This window comes from Argopecten irradians, unplaced genomic scaffold, assembly GCF_041381155.1.
Source record: "Argopecten irradians isolate NY unplaced genomic scaffold, Ai_NY scaffold_0019, whole genome shotgun sequence".
NCBI classification, from domain to species: domain Eukaryota; kingdom Metazoa; phylum Mollusca; class Bivalvia; order Pectinida; family Pectinidae; genus Argopecten; species Argopecten irradians.
The window spans coordinates 231,771-257,320 of record NW_027187486.1 but is presented as its reverse complement, the minus strand read 5'-3'; the positions used below and the strand labels follow the sequence as shown (position 1 = coordinate 257,320).

The 25,550-nt window shown below is 39.8% G+C and overlaps 1 long non-coding RNA gene across 1 annotated transcript; it reads left to right on the top strand.

Annotated features, from left to right (window-relative positions):
* Positions 1-738: 738 nt before the first annotated feature.
* Positions 739-19,629, top strand: LOC138311371 (uncharacterized). Its single transcript, XR_011206616.1, has 3 exons — positions 739-9,758; positions 12,305-12,391; positions 18,670-19,629. It is a non-coding gene; the product is annotated as an uncharacterized lncRNA (long non-coding RNA).
* The last annotated feature ends 5,921 nt before the right edge of the window (positions 19,630-25,550 follow it).

Sequence of the window (25,550 nt, the reverse complement as noted above, 5' to 3'; positions counted from 1 at the left end):
ATCGTCACCCTATTAGTTCCCGTTCCGTCCTGTAATTGTCGCCCTGTAAGTTCCCGGTCCGTCATGTAATTTTTACACTGTTTGTTCTCGGTCCGTCCTGTAATCATCACCTTGTTTGTTCCCGGTCCGTCCTGTAATCGTCACACTGTTAGTTCCCGGTCCGTCCTTTAATCGTCACACTGTTAGTTCCCGGTCCGTCCAGTAATCGTCACCTTGTTTGTCCCCGGTCCGTCCTGCAATCGTCACACTGTTAGTTCCCTGTCCGTCCTGTAATCGTCACACTGTTAGTTCCCGGTCCGTCCTGTAATCGTCACACTATTAGTTCCCGGTCCGTCCTGTAATCGTCACACTGTTAGTTCCCGGTCCGTCCTGTAATCGTCACACTGTTAGTTCCCGGTCCGTCCTGTAATCGTCACACTGTTAGTTCCCGGTCCGTCCTGTAATCGTCACCCTGTTAGTTCCCGGTCCGTCCTGCAATCGTCACACTGTTAGTTCCCAGTCCGTCCTGTAATCGTCACAATGTTAGTTCCCGGTCCGTCCTGTAATCGTCACCCTCTTATTTTAGTTCCCGACCCGTCCTGTAATCGTCACACTGTTTGTTCCCGATCCGTCCTGTAATCGTCACCCTGTTTGTTCCCGGTCCATCCTGTTATCGTCACCCTATTAGTTCCCGGTCCGTCCAGTAATCGTCGCCCTGTTAGTTCCCCCATCCGTCCTGTAATCGTCACACTGTTAGTTCCCGGTCCGTCCTATAATCGTCACCCTGTTAGTTCCCGGTCCGTCCTGTAATCTTCACACTGTTTGTTCTCGGTCCGTCCTGTAATCATCACATTGTTTGTTCCCGGTCCGTCCTGCAATTATCACCATGTTAGTTCCCGGTCCGTCCTGTAATCGTCACCCCGGTTAGTTCCCGGTCCGTCCTGTAATCTTCACACTGATAGTTTCCCGGTCCGTCCTGCAATCTTCATACTGTTTGTTTCCGGTCCATCCTGTAATCTTCATAGTGTTAGTTCCCGGTCCGTCCTGTAATCGTCACACTGTTAGTTCCCGGTCCGTCCTGTAATTGTCACACTGTTAGTTCCCGGTCCATCCTGTAATCGTCACACTATTAGTTCCCGGTCCGTCCTGTAATCGTTACCCTGTTAGTTCCCGGTCCGTCCTGTAATCGTCACACTCTTAGTTCCCGGTCCGTCCTGTAATCGTCACACTGTTAGTTCCCTGTCCGTCCTGTAATCGTCACACTGTCAGTTCCCGGTCCGGCCTGTAATCTTCACACTATTACTTCCCGGTCCGTCCTGTAATCGTGACACTATTAGTTCCCGGTCCGTCATGTAATCGTCACACTGTTAGTACCCGGTCCGTCCTGTAATTGTCATCCTGTTAGTACCCGGTCCGTCCTGTAATCGTGACACTATTAGTTCCCGGTCCGTCATGTAATCGTCACACTGTTAGTTCCTGGTCCGTCCTGTAATCGTCACACTGTTAGTACCCGGTCCGTCCTGTAATCGTCACCCTGTTAGTTCCTGGTCCGTCCTGCAATCGTCACATTGTTAGTTCCCAGTCCGTCATGTTATCGTCACCCTGTTAGTTCCCAATCCGTCCTGTACTCGTCACCCTCTTATATTAGTTCCCGGCCCGTCCTGTAATCGTCACACTGTTTGTTCCCGATCCGTCCTGTAATCGACACCTTGTTTGTTCCTGGCCCGTCCTGTAATCGTCACCCTATTAGTTTCCGTTCCGTCCTGTAATCGTCGCCCTGTAAGTTCCCCGTCCGTCCTGTAATCTTCACACTGTTTGTTCCCGGTCCGTCCTGTAATCGTCACCCTGTTAGTTCCCGGTCCGTCCTGTAATCTTCACGCTGTTTGTACTCGGTCCGGCCTGTAATCATCACCTTGTTTGTTCCCGGTCCGTCCTTTAATCGTCACACTATTAGTTCCCGGTCCGTCATATAATCTTCGCACTGTTAGTTCCTGGTCCATCCTGTAATCTTCATACTGTTAGTTCCCGGTCCATCCTGTAATCGTCACACAGTTAGTTCCCGGTCCGTCCTGCAATTGTCACCATGTTAGTTCTCGGTCCGTCCTTTAATCTTCACACTGTTAGTTCTCGGTCCGTCCTGTAATCGTCACACTGTTAGTTCTCGGTCCGTCCTTTAATCTTCACACTGTTAGTTCTCGGTCCGTCCTGTAATCGTCACCTTGTTTGTTCCCGGACCGTCCTGTAATCGTCATGATGTTAGTTCCCGGTCCGTCCCGTAATCGTCACAATGTTAGTTACCGGCCCGTCCTGTAATCTTCACACTGTTTGTTCCCGGTCCATCCTATAATTTTCACATTGTTGGTTCTGCTAAGATGGATATGAACGGAGCCACATGAGTGTCAACAACAGCTCATTTCGATTTGTTATTACATGACCCGATCTGGTTTTTATAAGTTTTGTTTAAAAATTAAACAAGAGTGCATATTATATTGTATGATATTATATATAATCCTCGAAACATACAGAATATTTTGCATAAAGAAACATGTCAGCATATAAATACAAGTAAGTGAGGCCACCATAAATAAAACACCTGGCAGCACATCTGGCCCATCTACATCTTCATCTGAACCATCTGCAACGTCATCTGGCCCATCGACGACGTCATATGGCCAATCAGTGACGTCATTCGGCCCCATCGGCAATGCCATCTGTACCATCGGCAACGTCATCTGTACCATCGGCAACGTCATCTGTCCCATCGGCAACGTTATCTGGCTCATCGACAACGTCATCTAGCTCGTCGGCAACGCCATCTGGCCTATCGGCAACCTCACGCGTATTTACGCGTATAAGTGACAGGCTACATGTACATGTATATATATGCATATATTTACATTCTGTGTTGCAATCTCCCATATATCACTAGTAACCCAAATTGCAGTATATGAGAGTATGTCTGCAATTTGGAGTGATGCGGTCAGAGTGTAGAAATACAGAAGTTTTTAAAAATAAAGTGAAAATGCTACTTCTGCGTTAAATGCGTCTGATCATTTTAAAAGATTTTTAGGTCATCTGACCTGAAGGGTCAGGATGACCTATTGTCATCATGCACCGTCCGTCGTCGTGCGCCGTGCGCCGTGCGCCGTCCGCCGTGCGTAAACTTTTCATTCAAATGACTTCTTTTCAATAACCGAAAGGTCCAGGGTACTGATATTTGGCCTGTAGCATACTGGGATGAATGACTATCAAGTTTGCTCAAATTAATTACCTTGACCTCCATTCAAGGTCACAGGTGTCAAATAGGTTAAAATCTTTAAACAACTTCTTCTCTAGAACCAAAAGGCCCAGGGTACTGATATTGGGCCTGTAGTATGCTGGGATGAATGGCTACCAAGTTTGTTCAAATGAATGACATTGACCTTCATTTAAGGTCACAGGGGTCAAATAGGCTAAAATCCTTTAAACAACTTCTTGTGAATAACTAAGAGGCCTAGAGACCTGATATTGGCCCCGTGACATGCTTGGATGAAGGGCTATGAAGTTTGTTCAAATGAATGACCTTGATCTCCATTCAAGGTCACGGTGGTCAAACAGGCTGAAATCTTTAAACGACTTCTTCTCTAGAACCAAAAGGCCCAGGATAATCATATTGGGCCTGCAGCATGCTAGGATGAATGACTATCAAGTTTGCTCAAATTAATGACCTTGACCTTCATTCAAGGTCACAGGGGTCAAATAGGCTAAAATATTTAAACAACTTCTTCTCTAGAACCAAAAGGCCCAGGATACTCATATTGGGCCTGCAACATGCTGGGATGAATGGCTATCAAGTTTGTTCAAATGAATGACCCTGACCTTCATTCAAGGTCACAGGTGTCAAATAGGCTAAAATCTTTAAACAACTTCTTCTGAAGAACCAAAAGGCCCAGGATATTCATATTGGCCCCGTGACATGCTTGGATGAAGGGCTATGAAGTTTGTTCAAATGAATGACCTTGACCTCCATTCAAGGTCACGGTGGTCAAAAAGGCTAAAATCTTTAAACAATTTCTTCTCAAGAACCAAAAGGCCCAGGATACTCATATTGGGCCTGCAGCATGCTGGAATGAACGACTATCAAGTTTGTTCAAATGAATGACCTTGACCTTCATTCAAGGTCACAGGGGTCAAATAGGCTAAAATCTTTAAACGACTATTTTGTATTGTGCTAATAGTCAGATGACCGTTAAGGCCCATCGACCTCTTGTATTTCATCATAACCTCTCTAACATATGTTATTATGAAAATACGATGGATTATATCTTTATTCGGCTGTTCCAGTATTTGAAATATTTCTGACGTTATTTTCTGACAAGCGCCAAATCCAAGCGCCATTCTTTGTTTTTCAACTTATTAGGAAGGTACGCTATTCCGCGGATAGCCACCGCGACGTCCTCGATATCCGTTTTGTCGAGCTCTAGTACACTGTTTTGTTTCTTGGCCGTTATTGTTCATGTGGGAATTCCAATTCATAGATCTCCTGTTGGCTGGATTTATTGGGACGCACTGCATATGTATCGAGGTTGGAACTGAACATGTACATGAACATGCACCGTCTCTCAGTCGTGTAATTTTGTTTCTCAACTGTTGAATTTGAATCGATAGATTGTCATTTTGCATTTTAAGGATTTTAATGGTGTCTCCTGCCTGATTTAGATCATATTCCAGGATTTTTAGTTTTAAAGTTCTGGTTTCAGATATTTGTTTGATGTTTGTTAGTTCACGTTGCGATTCAAGTTTCTCATATATCTGCTGGTCATATTCACTAGTAAGAGCGTTCACATTCATTTTCAGTTTTCGAATTTTAGCCCTAGAAGAATTCTGAATTATTTTGTTGTTGTCGGAGTTAATCACATTTTAAGTTCTTCGTTTATCACATTTGTAAATGACAATGTAGATAGTACCTTCTTATTGTCTCGGAAAGTCCTGAGTCGTGCAGAATCTCGCCTCCGTTTTCATGTGGATTTGGTCTTTTTCCTCGGCGCTATCGGACTCTCAGACTCTCTGTCCGAAGATTTGTTCGGAGCAGGAACAGGAAGTAAAGTAGGTTTGGGACGCTGTCTGGTCCAGGGAGACGATCCTGTATTACTGAAGTTTTCAGAACGATGTCCTGTCCGACCTAAGCACATTCGAGAGAAATGGCCAATATTTCCACACCGGAAACAGTAACAGCAATTCGCAGGACACCACAACGCATGATTGGGAAAGAATTGATCACCGCATCTGTAACATGCGACATTCGCCATCCTGATTGTTACTGTCATTAAAAACGTAATTCTGGCGGGTTCCAAAATTTGGCGAACACAGCCTTGGTTTGCTATCCAGTCTGTGCGATTCTGATGATCCTTGGGGAAAGGTCACTTGGCAGTAGAGGTTCTTGGAATCTTGTGCGTAACTCGTCTTACACAAATAAATGTGGCAAGTTACTCCGGATATCTCACACCAATTTATCACAACGGAATTTCCTGTCGTTGTTATACTTTTCTTGTCACGGTATAAAATCCAAAGACGTCAAATAGTTGTCCAAATACGAATTTATTAAATTACTTTTCTATGAGTCGGAAGGCGTCCATTCAAGCTTTCTGTCCAATTTAGTGAAAATTTCTGTAATAATTACAGAGTCCTAGAAATGATCTCACCTGTTTAGGGTTTTTGGGAGTTGGAAATGACTTAGCAGCATCTGTTTTTGAGGTATCTACCTCAACACCTTCCCTTGATATAATGTGTCCGAGGTAACAAACACGAGGTTTTGCAAACGAAATTTGCTACCTTTTAAAGTCAGGATAGCAGACTTAAGACGATCGAAGACTTGTTGAAGATGTTGAATATGTGCTTCTAAGGAACGAGAGAAATCTAACGAGAGTCATCTACATAGACTAAACAAGTTTTCCAGTTTAAATCTCTCAGAACCTTTGTCATCAATGATTGGAAGCTAGCTGGGTTATTCACAAGTCCGAAAGGCATTCTTTTCCACTGATACACACCAGTGGGTGTAACAAATGCAGACTTATGAGCTGTTTTTGGGGTCCATTGGGATTTGCCAAAACCCAGAAGCTAGATCAAGGCTGGAAAAGAATTGAGCCTTAGTTTCTGCTATGGCATAAAAAACATCTTCAAGGCGAGGGAGAGGGAAAGTGAATTGTTTAGTTACAGCATTTAATTTCCTGTAATCAACAGCAAAGCGTAACTGACCGTTTTTCTTTTTCACCATAACAACTGGCGATTGCCACATTGATGTTGATTTTGAAATAATGTCATTCTCAATTATTTCTCTTATTCTGGCTTATCCGGACCACTCAAAGCCTTTTATCCTTACTACGGATGCTTCGGGTGAGCCTATTGGTTATGTGTTGGGACAACTTGATGATCAGAACAGAGAAAAGGTCATTGCCTATAGTGGACGTTCATTAAACAACTGTGAGCGTAAGCATAGTATCTCAGAAAGAGAAGGTCTTGCTATAGTTGAAGGTATAAAGAACTACCATGTGTATCTAGTAGGTAAGAGTTTTACTATCTATACTGACCATTGTGCACTTAAATGACTGAAAAACATCAAACAGAATTCAACAGGTAGGTTAGCTCGTTGGTCTGTTCTTCTACAAAGCTATGATTATGAAATAATCTACAAAACAGGTAAGAAAAATGAAGTCGCGGACGCCCTGTCAAGGAGACTCTATCATCTCCTATTGAAGATAGTCTACCTTCTCCTGATGTCGCTACTGGTTTGGACTCAAAATCTTCTTTTCAAGTTTTCTTTGAGTACTCACACAACACCCAGCTTCAACCTGTTCCTTTAGACTCTGTACAATCACAGTGCCCTGATTTTTCTGACCTTTATGAATATCTTCAGACAGGTATATTACCAGCTGATAAGGTAAATGCTGACAGAGTTTTAGCTCTTTCTGATAGATATGTACTACTTGATGACATTCTCTATCATCTCCATTACTCACGATCTACTCGAAAAGGACACCTTAGCTCAATGTCTCAGAGCTTATGTGGATGAACATCAATCCGTAGAGACCGAGCTCTAGATCCTAACTGATTACAAAATATGAGACGTGGAATTAAATGTACAATTGATACAATGGATGACACCTGGCAGGTATATGACTCTATTATGGCTGGTCGGTACTCGGACAGGTGAGATAATTAGCTTATCTATTGTCCGAGTCGTAAGTGTCATAGTACTAGTAAGACCAGATTGGATAATTAACCTAAAAGGGTAGATGAGCTATAAATACACAATGAATAAATTACAATTAACCATATGTAATTAAATGAAACAGTCGTGAATAGATACATGTACATTATGTTGCTTTAAATTATAACATGTCACAAGGCGAAAATAAAGTTAGGAAAGTTTGTGGAAATCGAATCAAATAATACGGAATTAAAATATTAACCAATGTTCACAAAATACATAATGTAGCACTTATATCATAAAATTCTTCATGATATATGCAACAAATATTTACCAAGATTGCTTAACGTTTCAATACACTTGGATGCAAAAAAAATCAACTAATCTGAACACACGTCGGCATCGCTAATAATGTACATGTAATAAAAACATCCCAGTTTCAAAATATACCATCGAGACAGTTTTCTTTGCCTTCAATAAATCACCAAGAAAAAAACAGATGTCTTACATCGAGCCACACATCATTCAAATTTTTTACGTAGAGTGATCTCAAGCAACACCACATTCAATAATAAATCATATTGTATGCCCTAGCCTATATGTATGTCGAACAGCATAACAACCAAATTCTAAGTGTTTCATGTACTATGTCGAGCTGCACGACTTCCAAATTCTAAGTGTTCAATGTACTATGTCGAACAGAACAAAAACCAAATTCTAAGTGTTCAATGTTCAATGTCGAGCTGCACGACTTCCGAATTCTAATTGTTCAATATGTCCGATGTCGAACAGCACAACAACCGAGTGTTCAATGTCCGATGTCGAACAGCACAACAACCGAGTGTTAAATGACCGATGTCGAACAGCACAACAATCAAATTTTAAGTGTTAAAGGAGCGAACGCTCAACTGCGGGCCGAAAGTGGGGTGTTGTCAAGGGAGACATTACGATGAAGAGCGTATTTTAGGAAGAAGAGGAAAGATAAGTTCATGCAATGGGGGCAGCAGGTACAATTCTTACGCCCTACCTACAGGACAGTTCATCCTTAGATTACAATCAATATACATATATATGGCTAATATAAAAGAATGGCCTTATCTTTACTAATTGCTCAATGTATGCAAAAGGTGCAACTATTACAATATTTTGAAAGTATTCGTTGGAAGAGGCTACATGTTATATTTCTATGAAAAGGAATAATAATTTATAAGGTTCCTGGTATAAAATGAAATTTACAAAGATCAGTAGTGGTATTGTCGCTAGGCCATTAACTTCTCATTGATATATTTGTATATGTGGTCTTGAAGGAGTAATTAATGTCGGCAACACGTACTTAAATGGATATTGTCACCAGACACATATAAATCACAAATGATCACATCACAGTAACAAAGAACAAGTTTTATAGATCTATATCCTACTTCGATAATATAGTAACAATTAGAGTTGTAAATAAGTTTTAAAATGTCGACAATATCCACCAAATGTACAAAAAAATGTCAAGTTCAACATACAGAGAGCGCGGATGAGTAAGCAAATGATGTTGATGTTGCTCGTGATGCGATCTTTTTTTTTTAATTTTACATTTTAGTCAGAAAGACACATGATAAATTTTGTACATAAATTCATTCTATTCTCACTCTTACTGCAGAATTTTTTCAGACAATCAATTCATTTAGAACATGCACTCACTCTTGCATGCGCATGAACACACTCACTTGCACCACTCATGTAAACACACATTTATTCATGATTACATTGATATATCAAAAGCCGGACCTATATATTTTGAAATACTTCGAAACATTTAAGAGTTTGCTTTGTATACACAGACATACATATTCACTTACATACTTCACAATTTCAAAACTCCAATCCACACGCACACCTGGAATACGTATTGAAATTATTTAAGAAGGAAAATGAACCTATTTGTTACTGAAAAATATTCAAACTATTAACAAAAAGTAAATTGACTGATATCGTCAGTAGTAGTTATTTTTCTACGATCCTGTCCGATCCTAACAACTGTCTAAACTTCCGTTCCGTGTTTTTAAAAAAAGTAGCGAGAAGATCATGCCTCGGAAACGCAAACTTGGGCGTAATTTTTTGAAGGCAAGACCTCGTATAATATATTGACACACTGGCATGAAAGACATGGAATCATATGGTTTCTTAAAAATGAGTGTTGTCGAAGAATACTTCGAAGTTATTTCCTACTGCACGTTCAAAAACTTTTGGGAACTTACTGAAATTGGCAACATTTGTCTACGATCGAGGCTTTAAATCATAATTAGGTAAAAACGGTATAAAGCTAGTATATTAATTAATAATCCGAAATAAAAGGCCAAAATAAATTCAAAGTAAAATCAAAATCATGTCTATGTCTAAGGCTTTAAATATTTAATTGTTAACATGAACCATGACGTGGGTAGACCTATCCGTGGTAAGAACATTGTAATTTTCATAATTTTCATATATGTATTTCGTTTGTTATATTTTCCGGAAATTGTATTACCCGAGACTTTGGCGAGACTTTGCTGGGCACGAGATCTCGGGACCGTGCCGAGACTTTCAGTTTTCTACCGGGCAGGTGAGGGTTTGTGTTTTTGAATCTTATGTAATTTTTAGCTCACCTGGCCCGAAGGGCCGGTGAGCTTATGTCATGGCGCGGCGTCCGTCGTCCGTCGTCCGTCGTCTGTGTCCGTCAACATTTCCTTTAAATCGCTACTAGTCATAGAGTTCTGCATGGATTGTTACCAAATTTGGCCACAAACATCCATGGGGGAAGGGGAACAGAACTTGAATAAATTTTGCCTCTGACCCCCCCCCCCCCCCCCCCCCGGGGGGCAGGAGGGGCGGGGCCCAATAGGGAAAATAAAGGTAAATCCTATAAATCGCTACTTGTCCTAGAGTTCTGCATGAATTGTAACCAAATTTGGCCACAAACATCCTTGGGGGAAGGGGAACAGAACTTGTATAAATTTTGGCTCTGATTCCCTGGGGGCAGGAGGGGCGGGGCCCAATAGGGGAAATAGAGGTAAATCCTATAAATCGCTACCTGTCCTAGAGTTCTGCATGGATTGTAACCAAATTTGGCCACAAACATCCTTGGGGGAAGGGGAACAGAACTTGTATAGATTTTGGCTCTGACCCCCTGGGCAGGAGGGGCGGGGCCCAATAGGGGAAATAGAGGTAAATCCTATAAATTGCTACTTGTCCTAGAGTTCTGCATGGATTGTTACCAAATTTGGCCACAAGCATCCTTGGGGGAAGGGGAACAGAACTTGTATAAATTTTGGCTCTGATTCCCCGGGGGCAGGAGGGGCGGGGCCCAATAGGGGAAATAGAGGTAAATCCTATAAATCGCTACCTGTCCTAGAGTTCTGCATGGATTGTAACCAAATTTGGCCAAAAACATGCTTGGGGGAAGGGGAACAGAACTTGTATAAATTTTGGCTCTGACCCCCCGGGGGCAGGAGGGGCGGGGCCCAATAGGGGAAATAGAGGTAAATCCTATAAATCGCTACCTGTCCTAGAGTTCTGCATGGATTGTAACCAAATTTGGCCACAAACATCCTTGGGGGAATGGGAACAGAAATTGTATAGATTTTGGCTCTGACCCCCTGGGGGCAGGAGGGGCGGGACCCAATAGGGGGAATAGAGGTAAATCCTATAAATCGATACTTGTCCTAGAGTTCTGCATGGATTGTAACCAAATTTTGGCCAAAAACATCCTTTGGGGAAGGGGAACAGAACTTGTATAAATTTTGGCTCTGACCCCCCGGGGGCAAGAGGGGTGGGGCCCAATAGGGGAAATAGAGGTAAATCCTATAAATCGCTACTTGTCCTAGAGTTCTGCATGGATTGTAACCAAATTTGGCCACAAACATCCTTGGCGGAAGGGGAACCGAACTTGTATAAATTTTGGCTTTGACCCCCCGGGGGCAGGAGGGGCGGGGCCCAATAGGGGAAATAGAGGTAAATCCTATAAATCAATACTTGTCCTAGAGTTCTTGCATGGGTTGTAACCAAATTTGGCTAGAAACATCCTTGGGGGAAGGAGAACAGAAAATTGTATACATTTTGGCTCCCCCCCCCCCCCCCCCCCCCCCCCGGGGTCGGAGCCAAAATAATATTAATATTGACCCTGTAACATGCTGGGATAAAGGGACATTACACTTGTTAAAATGAATAACTTCACTGAAGTACATTCAAGAGCACAGGGGTAAAAAGAGTTAGATCCCAGAAACCAAGAATTACAAATTGTACAGATCGAGGCTTGATATGGGGTCAGTAGCATGGTAAGATGAAGGACTATCTATTTTAGTCAAAGAGATAATCTTGACCTACATTTAAAGTCACAGGGGTCAAATAGGCTTGAATCTTAAATTTAAACAACTCTTCAATAACTAATTAGGCCCCTGGACTTGATATTGGGCCTGTAACATAATGAGATAAAGGGCTAAAAAGATTGTTCAAATGAATGACCTTGGTATATATTTAAGGTCAAATGAGTCACATAAAGCTAAATCTTGAGATAGTTTTACCTCTGTAAGGAAGAGTTTTACCTCTGTAAGGAAGAGTCCCAAAGACTTAACAACCTTTGCCCAATTCAATAATCTTGACCTTCTTAATGTCATAGGAATTCAACATACTGAATAAGTAAACCATGATCACCAGATATCTTATATCTGGTCTTCGACTTGCTTTTTATAAATTATTTAAATGACTTAAAATGATCCTTTAATAGCAGGTGGGCAATTCAAGGGTCAGAGTGCACTTGTTTAGTAAGAGTTTCTCCTTCAAGGAGATGCACAAAGATAAAGTGTTAAAAATAAGTGGCTGGATAACTAGACAGTCTGTTGACAGACATGTGTACAGCACCATGAAATAATAAGCTCTACTGTTGTATGTGTTATAAAAAGTTGAAAAGTTATAGCTGAAATAACTGTATTGATAACAACATTTTAAATCACACAGGAAGTCACTGAACAAGGACTAAGGCTGGTGGGTCAGATGTCAATTCCAAATATTGTTTCCATATGTTTGGTCAATAATTGTTTTGATATTTTGAATAGTTTTCAACAACAATTAACAGTTAAATACAAACATTATATATATTTTTTTCATTTTCAGGTACTCCGAGAGACAAGAGCAGTGAAGATGTAGTTGAAGCTGGTACTAGTTCCAGCACTGAAGCCAGGGCAAAGCTGTCAAAAGGCGGTATGTTATTTTGCCAACCTTTTATCTATCCATCTTTTATGTGCCTGCCTTAAAATGTCTACTCTTGAAATTTTATCTCGATTGGCCCTAACTATGTTATGGTGGATTTTTGTCCATCCACCTTTCTGTCAGTCATTTGATGTTCATCTGGCCTTATCAACATTTCCATTTCATTGATTTTTAAAGAGCCAATGATATTTGAATGAAAGGTTTCCTGGATGAGGCCTAGCAAAGTGTAGGAAAAAGAAATTACCATGACCCATATTCAAGACCACATGACTCAATTTTGTTGACACCTTTACGTGACTTCTTGTATCTAAACAAAATGCCTATAGGCGTGATATTTGACTGAATGGTTGCCTTAGAATTCAGTTGAAAATAGAAATGATCTTTACTAAGTTTCAGTGTAACCCAGGGGTCAAGTTTGTTAAAATATCTTCAAATGAGGTAATGATATTTAGCCTGCAGCTATAGGGCTGCAAGGTTTGTTCAGATGAATGTCTTCGACCCACTTTCAAGGTCACACTGGTCTTTTGTTGATCTTCCAAAAACTATCTCTTGATACTGAAAGACCCATGGTACTGGACTTTTGTCTGTATTTTCCTAGGATAAAGGGCTACAAAATTTGTTCAAATGAATGTTTTCATGGCACAAAAAAGCATTATCATCCTAACACATTTTGATTTGTGGGTAAAGTGTTCTTTACATTGATGGATCTGTAGTCCTGCAAATTATTTTCCGAGCTAAATGGATTGTGGTATGTTACACAATTGCAGCATTAAGTATTACATTAACAATCTATCCTGGTTTGGGTATATATGTGACCAATTTAAAGATTTTCATGTTCAAGAGTTGAATTTGTTCAAGGGGAATTCTAGTTTTTGGCCTGTCTGTATCTATTCTTTTGCACACTTTGTTTCCATAGAATAGCTTAAATATTTAATATGAACAAAATTTAATGCTTTCAATATGAATTAAATATTTTTATGAATGAAATATTATATATATGGCAGAGTTAGAGACCATATTTGTAATTGTTTCTGTCAAACCACTTTCTCCCCATCAAATTTGATCAAATTTTTCTACATCGATCATTTTATCAATAGACCAATATTGTAGAACTAAGCCTTTATAATTTTACTCTGCATCACTTCATGACTGGCTTCCCATTAGAAGGATAGTTTTTAGAGTCATACTCAGTGCCTCAAGAGTGAGGTGTAGGCAGATGGTACAACACTCAGCTACTACCGAGATAAATGCAGCTGTATTTCTGGTTGTCAAAAGGCTTCATTTTGTGATTACATTATATTTTGTGTGTAAAGTCTGGTGGATGGTTTTGATGTTTGTTTGTTTGTGTTTTACGTCCTATCAACAGCCAGGGTCATTTAAGGACATGTCAGGTTTTGTTGGTGGAGGAATACCATGGGAAAAACCACCGACCTACTGCTAGTACTTTACAACTTCCCCAAGTGGGAGTTGAACTCGGCTCCCCAGAGGTGGAAGGCTGGCGGTCTTAGTGTCGAGACACCTTAACAACTCGGCTACCGCTGCCCCTTATTTTGATGAATTTTCAGAAGAGCATAAAGGACCATAATTATATAGATATGCATGTACTACTTTAAATTTTTAAAAAACAATTTTTGGTTACCATGGTCACTAGTCACTATAAACATGTTTTCATATAAAGTGCTTTCAATATTCTCAGCCATTTGACCAAATTTATTCAACCTAAGTCAGATGGGGTAAATCTATTTTAAAAATTATCATTTAACACACGTTAGGTGTATCCAAATCTGAGGGAGAAATTAAGTTGTAATTTGCTTATAACACTACTCTTCTTTAATGTTTATATCAACTACTTTCAAATTTTGTCTGAAAATTTACTAGATGCGCAGTTATATCTGAAATTCAGAAAATTGGATCAACCCTTTGTGTATATATTTTGATCAAATAACCATTAAGACCCAGTGGCTTCCTATTTATAACCCAAATGATTACTAGGGGTTGTTTATATAAGAGATAGTGATCATTCTGTATGTTTTTTGAGTAATGTCACTCAAGATCATTTAAACATATTAAAAGCTCATATTTACATTTTAACGATTGTGGGGAAGTAAAGTGTGTATAGAATATTTTTGACTCAATGCTATACAACATCAGATATTTTCATACTGCACTATTAGGTTAATAAATCTATTTTCTTAGTAAAAAAGAAACAGTTTTTATAGTTTACTGGCCGTAACAGTTAAACTTTTGATTATGATTTATAAATGTATAAATGTATGTGATGTATAGATTGCAAAGGAGAATTTACTGTCAGTCTTTCAAAATCTTTTTTTTTTTTTGTGTGTTTTTAATTGTTTTTGGTGTGACTTAAGTATTTTATTCCCTGGTGCACATGGTCTGTACAGAAAAATGTGTCAGAACAAGGGTATATGTATCCAGCTCCTATGCAATTTCTTATCTGCATGAACTTGTGTATATAATGATACAACACCCAATGCAATTTGTATTTTTAGGTCATCTGACCTACAATGTGCATCGTCCGCCGTCCTCTGGCATAAACGTTTCATTCAAACTTGCACAGGGTACTGATATAAGACCTGTAGCATGCTTGGACGAAGGGCTACCAAATTTGTTTTATTGAATGACCTTGACCTACATTTAAGGTCACAGGGGTCAAATATGACAAACTCTTCAAATGACTTATCAACAACCGAAAGGCCAAGGGTACTGATTTTTGGCCTGTGGCATGCTGGGATGAAGGGCTACCAAGTTTGTTCAATTAGATGACCTTGACCTTCATTCAAGGTCACAGGAGTCATATACAGTCTAAACTCGTTATCTCAATATCGCTTGACTCGAAATTCCGGTTGATTCGAATTAATTTTGAAGTCCCGTTTTTAGGTCACCTGAGACGAAGTCTCGAGTGACCTATTCTAATCGCCTTTTGTCCATCGCCGTGGGTCGTCCGTCGTATGGCGATAAACAATTTACTTTTTCGACTTCTTCTCCAAAACTACTGAACCAAATTTGTTGAAATTTTGCAGAAACCTTCCATAGCCAAAGGTCAACCAAAATTGTGAATTATATGGTCCCAGCCCCCCAGGGGCCTGACGGGTGGGGCCAAAAGGGATCAAATAGACTTAAACTTCAAAAATCTCCTTCTGAAATTCCAGAAATTGTAGAATCAAATACTCTTCATAGATTGAAAGGTCTTGAGGTCCTTTACAAAAATTGTGAATTATATTACGCTGGGGTCTCGCGTTCCCCCCTGGGGAGGGGGTCAAGTTTACTATAGTTTATATAGGGAAAAGACATTTTTGAGCATTATTTGGTCATTTGTAATTATATATAGGAAATAAGTCAAATGTTGTCAGAATTATCAGTATGAGAAGGCCATTGAATCCTATTAACAATATTTCCACGACTGACCCCCAGGGGCCTTAGGGGTGGGGCCAAAAGGGGTCAAATAGGCTAAAACTTCAAAAATCTTCTTCTGAAATTCCAGAAATGGCAGAATCAAATAATCTTCATAGATTGAAAGGTCTTGAGGTCCTTTACAAAAATTGTGAATTATATGACCCTGGGGTCTCACGTTCCCCTCTGGGGAGGGGGGTCAAGTTTACTATAGTTTATATATGGAAATCACATTTTTGAGCATTATCTGGTCATTCGTAATAGGAAATGAGTCAAACTTTGTTCGAATTATTAGCCTGAGATAGTATTTTAACATCATAAACATATTGGTCCTGGCCGACCCCCAGGGGCCAAAATTGGTCAAAATGGCTAAAATTTCAAAAGTCTCCTTCTGAATTTATAAATTTGATGGAACCAAATACTCTTCATAGATTGGAATTTCTTTTTAAGGCCCTTTACAAAAATTGTGAATTTCATGGCCCAGGCATCTCGGACTTTAGATTAGGGGTCAAATTTGTTTTAATTGATATTTGAAAAACACATTTATAAGCATTATTTGCTTAATTTTCAATAGGTCAGACTTGGTTAGAATTATTACCCTGTGATAGCATTTTAGCATCATATCCATATTGGTCCTGTAAGTCCAGGGGTAGATGGGCGGGGCCAAAAGGGGTCAAAATGTCTAAAATAAGAAAAAAAAATCTTCTGAATTCACAAATTTGATGGATCCAGATACTCTTCATAGATTGAAAAGTCAGTTATAAAATCACTGACTGGTTTCAAGGGCCTGATGGGCCAATATATAGTGTTTTTGTGTCTTTGTTTCATTCTGTATCCGAACTCAGGTGACCGCAAAGGCCCATGGGCCTCTTGTTTTTCCTTCTTTGTATATGTATTTTAAGATCGGATGACTCGAAACTCCGGTTGAGTCAAAGTCAATTCCTGGTCCCTAAAACGGATATTCAGCAAATAAAATATTGCTATGTTGAATTTAATTTCAGTCAAAATTCCAAATAAAAAAAAATTGAATTATGTAAATATACAATGTATAGAAACAATTGAAATTCAACTGTGGTTTGTCAACGCATGATTGGTTTACCTGCACACATCGCGATCGGTATACGCAGGCCTATGGAACATACTACAACAATGACTGCTAATTATGAATTGTTTAATAATCCTCTCAAGACTAGCTTCCTGATTATTGTCACTTTACAATTGTGACTTACCTGTATATAGAGACGACGCGTGTTTACAGCATTGTTTGTTTTTATTTGTTCAATTCATACATTTCGTATAAGTTTGTTGTATGAATCACTGAAGTCAGTATACCACTTACGGAAAATCAGGGTGCATGCCTATTATCATGACTGTCATATTATCGTAATTCAAGTTTCTTGATGTATTTAAAAAAATCCAAAAACATCTGAAAACAGATAACGTAAATGATTTAATACAAACCTTATAAGTTGGAAAATCACGATAATATGCTGATCACGGTAATAGGCATGTACCCGGCTGTAATAGTCATAAGATAAGGACCGTTAAAAAACCATGTTGTGGTCAAACCTAATGACATTACGTTTGATTTCGGATGAGTCAAATCATTTTTGTTGGTCCGTTGAATTTCGAGATAACGAGATTCGACTGTATGTGGAAATCTTCAAACAACTTCTCAACAAACAAAAGGCCCAGTGTACTGATATTGGGCCTGTAGCATGCTGGGATGAAGGGCTACCAAGATTGTTCAATTGAATTACCTTCACCTTCATCAAAGGTCATAGGGGTCAAATATGTTAAAAAATCTTCAAACGACTTCTCAATAACCAAAAGGCTCAGGGTACTGTAGCATTCTGTGATGAAGGGCTACTAATATTGTTCAAATAAATGGGGGGGGGGGGGGGGCGGTGGCCGAGTGGTTAAGGTGTGTCTCGAAACTTAGACCACCAGCCTTCCACCTCTGGGGTGACTCGCACGTGGGGCAGTTGTCAGATACTGGCCGTAGGTCGGTGGTTTTTCTCTGGATACTCCGGCTTTCCTCCACCAACAAAACCTGACACATCCTTAAATGACCCTGGCTGTTGATATGACGTAAAACAGAAACAAATCAAATAAATGACCTTGACCTTCATTTAAAGAGACAGGGGTCACATATGTGAAAAATTTCTAATGACTTCTCCACAACCAAAAGGCCCAGGGTACTGATATTAGGCCTGTAGCATGCAGGGGTGACAGACTACCAAGTTTGTTCATATGAATGACCTTGAACTTCATTCAAGGTCACATCGGTCAAATAAGTAAAAATAATGAAACAATTTCTTCACAACAACCGAACGGTCCATGGTACTGATATTAAGGTTGTAGCATACTGAGATGAAGATCTACCAAGTTTGTTCCAATGAATGACCTTGACCTTTAGTCAATGTCACAGGAGTCAAATATGGGTAAATCTTCAAAGGACTTCTTCTCAACAATAAAAAGGCAAGGGAACTGATATTGGTCCTGGGCTACCAAGTTTTTTTCAAATGAATGACCTCTACCTTTCGTTCAAATATGTGAAAATTTAAAAAGTTAACGATTTATCCTACATAACCGAAAGGCCCATGATACTCCACTATTGTATACTTCTATTCAGTTGTATTGTGCCAATATAGTCAGATTATCGTTAAGGCCCATGAGCCTCTTTTATTTGTCATGATTACTTTAATTTAATTTACTCTGTTAACCGAGCTAGAATGTACTGTGGTTAAATTGAACAAAAAACTGTTATTTAATTAGTGACATTACCATGTAATTCCACCTATCTCTGCTTGTTACATGACCAGATAAAAAGTTGTCATTTTTTAACTGTTTTGTAGGGAAAAAATGTGAGCATCGTCCATGGAGTCAAGAAGAAAAACGATTTATCTTAGAAGAGTTCCGGAGCAACATCATCAGAAAAAACTGTAGCAGGCATTGGGAAAAAAAGGTGTGAGGAAGTGAAAGTGAAATCCAAAAATCTGTTGGAAAAAAAGGACATGGATACAAATCAAATCCTGTGTGAAAAACCTTATATCAAAAAATGTAAAAGAGGAAAACAGACACTATAATATCTAGTGCTGAATATCAAACTTTGTGCAGTCTCATTCTCACACTGACTTGACTTATGTTGACACACACTTTAGGAGAATTTAGTTGATAGATTAAACGTTTAATGATCTAAAGCTTATACACACACAGTTGAGGTGTATTAATCAGAGGCCTATTGTCTGATAATTGTGATGTATTGATTAGATTAACAGTTAAGTGTCTCAGGTTGACACACAGTTGGAGTGTATTACTCAAGAGATTATGTTGTTTGAAAATTGTTAAATACTGCCAATGTGAACAGTTAAGTGTCGAAGTTAGCATGTATTACTGAGAGGTCTTTTTGTTTGATTATTTTGATAGACTGAGATATTAACAGTTAAATATCTCCAGTTGTTGTGTATTACTTGGATGTCTGATAGTTTTGATCAATACATCGATATATTAACAGTTTAGTGTATAAGGTCGACACACAGTTGGGGTGTATTACCAGGAAGGTCAGATAGTTTTGATAAGTATATTTGATAGAGTAACTTTAGTGTATTACTGGGAAGGTCTCTGGTCAGATAATAATGGTTTGATAGGATATTGATGTATTTTCCCAGGTTGCCAACCATTTAGAGTGTATTGCTGAGAGGTTCAAATGCTATTATCAGTGAAATTTACTTATTGTTTAATTCATTAAGTGTTTCAATGTGTTGCTTTGTATGATGATGTTTCTCATCAATGTGCAATGTAGAATAAAGAAGTAAATGTTCTGTATATGTCTAAGTCATTTTTATCCATATGATAATTTTAAGCTTGATTAGTTATTTTGATTTTGGTGACTATTTTCAATAAACTCTTTCCTAAAAATAGCCGTGTACGTGATATATATCGACACAGTAGTGATGTTGACATGGCAACTTCGAGAACGAGCCCCACTCAATAGCTGTGTAAAAACAGACTTGTACAATATATTCGAGCGACAGTTTCTGCTCAAAACAACATTCTTGATTAACAGTATTATGAATTCTAAGTTAATATAGTTTTTAGCTCACCTGGCCCAAAGGGCCGGTGAGCTTATGTCATGGTGCGGCGTCCGTCGTCCGTCCGTTCGTCGTCCATCCGTCAACATTTCATTTAAATTGCTACTAGTCATAGATCTAGAGTTCTGCATGGATTGTAACCAAATTTGGCCAGAAACATCCTTGGGGGAAGGGGAACAGAACTTGTATAAATTTTGGCTCTGACTCCCCGGGGGCAGGAGGGGTTGGGCCCAACAGGGGAAATAGAGGTAAATCCTATAAATCGCTACTAGTCATAGAATTCTGCATGGATTGTAACAAAATTTGGTAAGAAACATCATTGGGGGAAGGGGAACAGAACTTGTATAAATTTTGGCTCTGACCCCCAGGGACAGGAGGGGCAGGGCCCAATAGGTGTAATAGAGATAAATCCTATCAATCGCTACTTGTCCTAGAGTTCTGCATGGATTGAAACCAAATTTGGCCAGAAACATCCATAGGGGAAGGGGAACAGAACTTGTATAATTTTTGGCTTTGACCCTCAGGGGCAGGAGGGGCAGGGCCCAATAGGGTAAAAACGCTACTTGTCGTAGTGTTCTGTATGGATTGTAACCAAATTTGGCCAGAAACATCCTTGGGGGAAGGGGAACAAAACTTGTATAAATTTTGGCTCTGACCCCCCGTGGGCAGGAGGGGTTGGGCCCAATAGGGGAAATGGAGGTAAATCCTATAAATTGCTACTTGTCCTATAGTTCTGCATGGATTATAACCAAATTTGGCCAGAAACATCCTTGGGGTTAAAAGAATTCGTCTAAATTTTGGCTTTGACCCCCTGGAGGAGAAAGAGTGGGGCCCAATAGGGGAATTAGAGGTAAATATTCCTTCAGAAAAGAAACAATGAACTTATATTCAGAACATTACTTGGCATTACAAACCAGGTGAGCGATACAGGCCCTCTGAGCCTCTTGTTTTGGATTGATTTGTGGTAAAAACAGAAATTATGCTTAATCCGGGTATAGCGATTAAGTGCGGGTTTATCCATAGCCTACAAGTTTACGCAGCGCAATGTTGACCGATTATAGTGAACTGAGGACGAAGATCATTTGAATGGAGTCTTTACAGTCCATTCTTTATTGATAACTTCATAACTGGACGGATATTCGTAACATTTGTTTATTGTGTTACCTACTAATATGATAGAGGTCCAGTCCTCTGTAAAAACAGACTTCTACCCTATATATCAGATGTCATGTCTCGGACTGTTACACATGTTTGTGTGTATGATAGAGGTCCAGTCCTCTGTAAACACAGACTTCTACCCTATATATCAGATGTCATGTCTCGGACTGTTACACATGTTTGTGTGTATGATAGAGGTCCAGTCCTCTGTAAACACAGACTTCTACCCTATATATCAGATGTCATGTCTCGGACTGTTACACATGTTTGTGTGTATGATAGAGGTCCAGTCCTCTGTAAACACAGACTTCTACCCTATATATCAGATGTCATGTCTCGGACTGTTACACATGTTTGTGTGTATGATAGAGGTCCAGTCCTCTGTAAACACAGACTTCTACCCTATATATCAGATGTCATGTCTCGGACTGTTACACATGTTTGTGTGTATGATAGAGGTCCAGTCCTCTGTAAACACAGACTTCTACCCTATATATCAGATGTCATGTCTCGGACTGTTACACATGTTTGTGTGTATGATAGAGGTCCAGTCCTCTGTAAACACAGACTTCTACCCTATATATCAGATGTCATGTCTCGGACTGTTACACATGTTTTGTGTATGATAGAGGTCCAGTCCTCTGTAAACACAGACTTCTACCCTATATATCAGATGTCATGTCTCGGACTGTTACACATGTTTGTGTGTATGATAGAGGTCCAGTCCTCTGTAAACACAGACTTCTACCCTATATATCAGATGTCATGTCTCAGACTGTTACACATGTTTGTGTGTATGATAGAGGTCCAGTCCTCTGTAAACACAGACTTCTACCCTATATATCAGATGTCATGTCTCGGACTGTTACACATGTTTGTGTGTATGATAGAGGTCCAGTCCTCTGTAAACACAGACTTCTACCCTATATATCAGATGTCATGTCTCGGACTGTTACACATGTTTGTGTGTATGATAGAGGTCCAGTCCTCTGTAAACACAGACTTCTACCCTATATATCAGATGTCATGTCTCGGACTGTTACACATGTTTGTGTGTGTATGATAGAGGTCCAGTCCTCTGTAAACACAGACTTCTACCCTATATATCAGATGTCATGTCTCGGACTGTTACACATGTTTGTGTGTATGATAGAGGTCCAGTCCTCTGTAAACACAGACTTCTACCCTATATATCAGATTATGTCATGTCTCGGACTGTTACACATGTTTGTGTGTATGATAGAGGTCCAGTCCTCTGTAAACACAGACTTCTACCCTATATATCAGATGTCATGTCTCGACTGTTACACATGTTTGTGTGTATGATAGAGGTCCAGTCCTCTGTAAACACAGACTTCTACCCTATATATCAGATGTCATGTCTCGGACTGTTACACATGTTTGTGTGTATGATAGAGGTCCAGTCCTCTGTAAACACAGACTTCTACCCTATATATCAGATGTCATGTCTCGGACTGTTACACATGTTTGTGTGTATGATAGAGGTCCAGTCCTCTGTAAACACAGACTTCTACCCTATATATCAGATGTCATGTCTCGGACTGTTACACATGTTTGTGTGTATGATAGAGGTCCAGTCCTCTGTAAACACAGACTTCTACCCTATATATCAGATGTCATGTCTCAGACTGTTACACATGTTTGTGTGTATGATAGAGGTCCAGTCCTCTGTAAACACAGACTTCTACCCTATATATCAGATGTCATGTCTCGGACTGTTACACATGTTTGTGTGTATGATAGAGGTCCAGTCCTCTGTAAACACAGACTTCTACCCTATATATCAGATGTCATGTCTCGGACTGTTACACATGTTTGTGTGTATGATAGAGGTCCAGTCCTCTGTAAACACAGACTTCTACCCTATATATCAGATGTCATGTCTCGGACTGTTACACATGTTTGTGTGTATGATAGAGGTCCAGTCCTCTGTAAACACAGACTTCTACCCTATATATCAGATGTCATGTCTCGGACTGTTACACATGTTTGTGTGTATGATAGAGGTCCAGTCCTCTGTAAACACAGACTTCTACCCTATATATCAGATGTCATGTCTCGGACTGTTACACATGTTTGTGTGTATGATAGAGGTCCAGTCCTCTGTAAACACAGACTTCTACCCTATATATCAGATGTCATGTCTCGGACTGTTACACATGTTTGTGTGTATGATAGAGTCATGTCCAGTCCATTTCTGTAAACACAGACTTCTACCCTATATATCAGATGTCATGTCTCGGACTGTTACACATGTTTGTGTGTATGATAGAGGTCCAGTCCTCTGTAAACACAGACTTCTACCCTATATATCAGATGTCATGTCTCGGACTGTTACACATGTTTGTGTGTATGATAGAGGTCCAGTCCTCTGTAAACACAGACTTCTACCCTATATATCAGATGTCATGTCTCGGACTGTTACACATGTTTGTGTGTATGATAGAGGTCCAGTCCTCTGTAAACACAGACTTCTACCCTATATATCAGATGTCATGTCTCGGACTGTTACACATGTTTGTGTGTATGATAGAGGTCCAGTCCTCTGTAAACACAGACTTCTACCCTATATATCAGATGTCATGTCTCGGACTGTTACACATGTTTGTGTGTATGATAGAGGTCCAGTCCTCTGTAAACACAGACTTCTACCCTATATATCAGATGTCATGTCTCGGACTGTTACACATGTTTGTGTGTATGATAGAGGTCCAGTCCTCTGTAAACACAGACTTCTACCCTATATATCAGATGTCATGTCTCGGACTGTTACACATGTTTGTGTGTATGATAGAGGTCCAGTCCTCTGTAAACACAGACTTCTACCCTATATATCAGATGTCATGTCTCGGACTGTTACACATGTTTGTGTGTATGATAGAGGTCCAGTCCTCTGTAAACACAGACTTCTACCCTATATATCAGATGTCATGTCTCGGACTGTTACACATGTTTGTGTGTATGATAGAGGTCCAGTCCTCTGTAAACACAGACTTCTACTCTATATATCAGATGTCATGTCTCGGACTGTTACACATGTTTGTGTGTATGATAGAGGTCCAGTCCTCTGTAAACACAGACTTCTACCCTATATATCAGATGTCATGTCTCGGACTGTTACACATGTTTGTGTGTATGATAGAGGTCCAGTCCTCTGTAAAAACAGACTTCTACCCTATATATCAGATGTCATGTCTCAGACTGTTACACATGTTTGTGTGTATGATAGAGGTCCAGTCCTCTGTAAACACAGACTTCTACCCTATATATCAGATGTCATGTCTTCTCGGACTGTTACACATGTTTGTGTGTATGATAGAGGTCCAGTCCTCTGTAAACACAGACTTCTACCCTATATATCAGATGTCATGTCTCGGACTGTTACACATGTTTGTGTGTATGATAGAGGTCCAGTCCTCTGTAAACACAGACTTCTACCCTATATATCAGATGTCATGTCTCAGACTGTTACACATGTTTGTGTGTATGATAGAGGTCCAGTCCTCTGTAAACACAGACTTCTACCCTATATATCAGATGTCATGTCTCGGACTGTTACACATGTTTGTGTGTATGATAGAGGTCCAGTCCTCTGTAAACACAGACTTCTACCCTATATATCAGATGTCATGTCTCGGACTGTTACACATGTTTGTGTGTATGATAGAGGTCCAGTCCTCTGTAAACACAGACTTCTACCCTATATATCAGATGTCATGTCTCGGACTGTTACACATGTTTGTGTGTATGATAGAGGTCCAGTCCTCTGTAAAACACAGACTTCTACCCTATATATCAGATGTCATGTCTCGGACTGTTACACATGTTTGTGTGTGTATAGTAGAGGTCCAGTCCTCTGTAAACACAGACTTCTACCCTATATATCAGATGTCATGTCTCGGACTGTTACACATGTTTGTGTGTATGATAGAGGTCCAGTCCTCTGTAAACACAGACTTCTACCCTATATATCAGATGTCATGTCTCGGACTGTTACACATGTTTGTGTGTATGATAGAGGTCCAGTCCTCTGTAAACACAGACTTCTACCCTATATATCAGATGTCATGTCTCAGACTGTTACACATGTTTGTGTGTATGATAGAGGTCCAGTCCTCTGTAAACACAGACTTCTACCCTATATATCAGATGTCATGTCTCGGACTGTTACACATGTTTGTGTGTATGATAGAGGTCCAGTCCTCTGTAAAAACAGACTTCTACCCTATATATCAGATGTCATGTCTCGGACTGTTACACATGTTTGTGTGTATGATAGAGGTCCAGTCCTCTGTAAACACAGACTTCTACCCTATATATCAGATGTCATGTCTCAGACTGTTACACATGTTTGTGTGTATGATAGAGGTCCAGTCCTCTGTAAACACAGACTTCTACCCTATATATCAGATGTCATGTCTCGGACTGTTACACATGTTTGTGTGTATGATAGAGGTCCAGTCCTC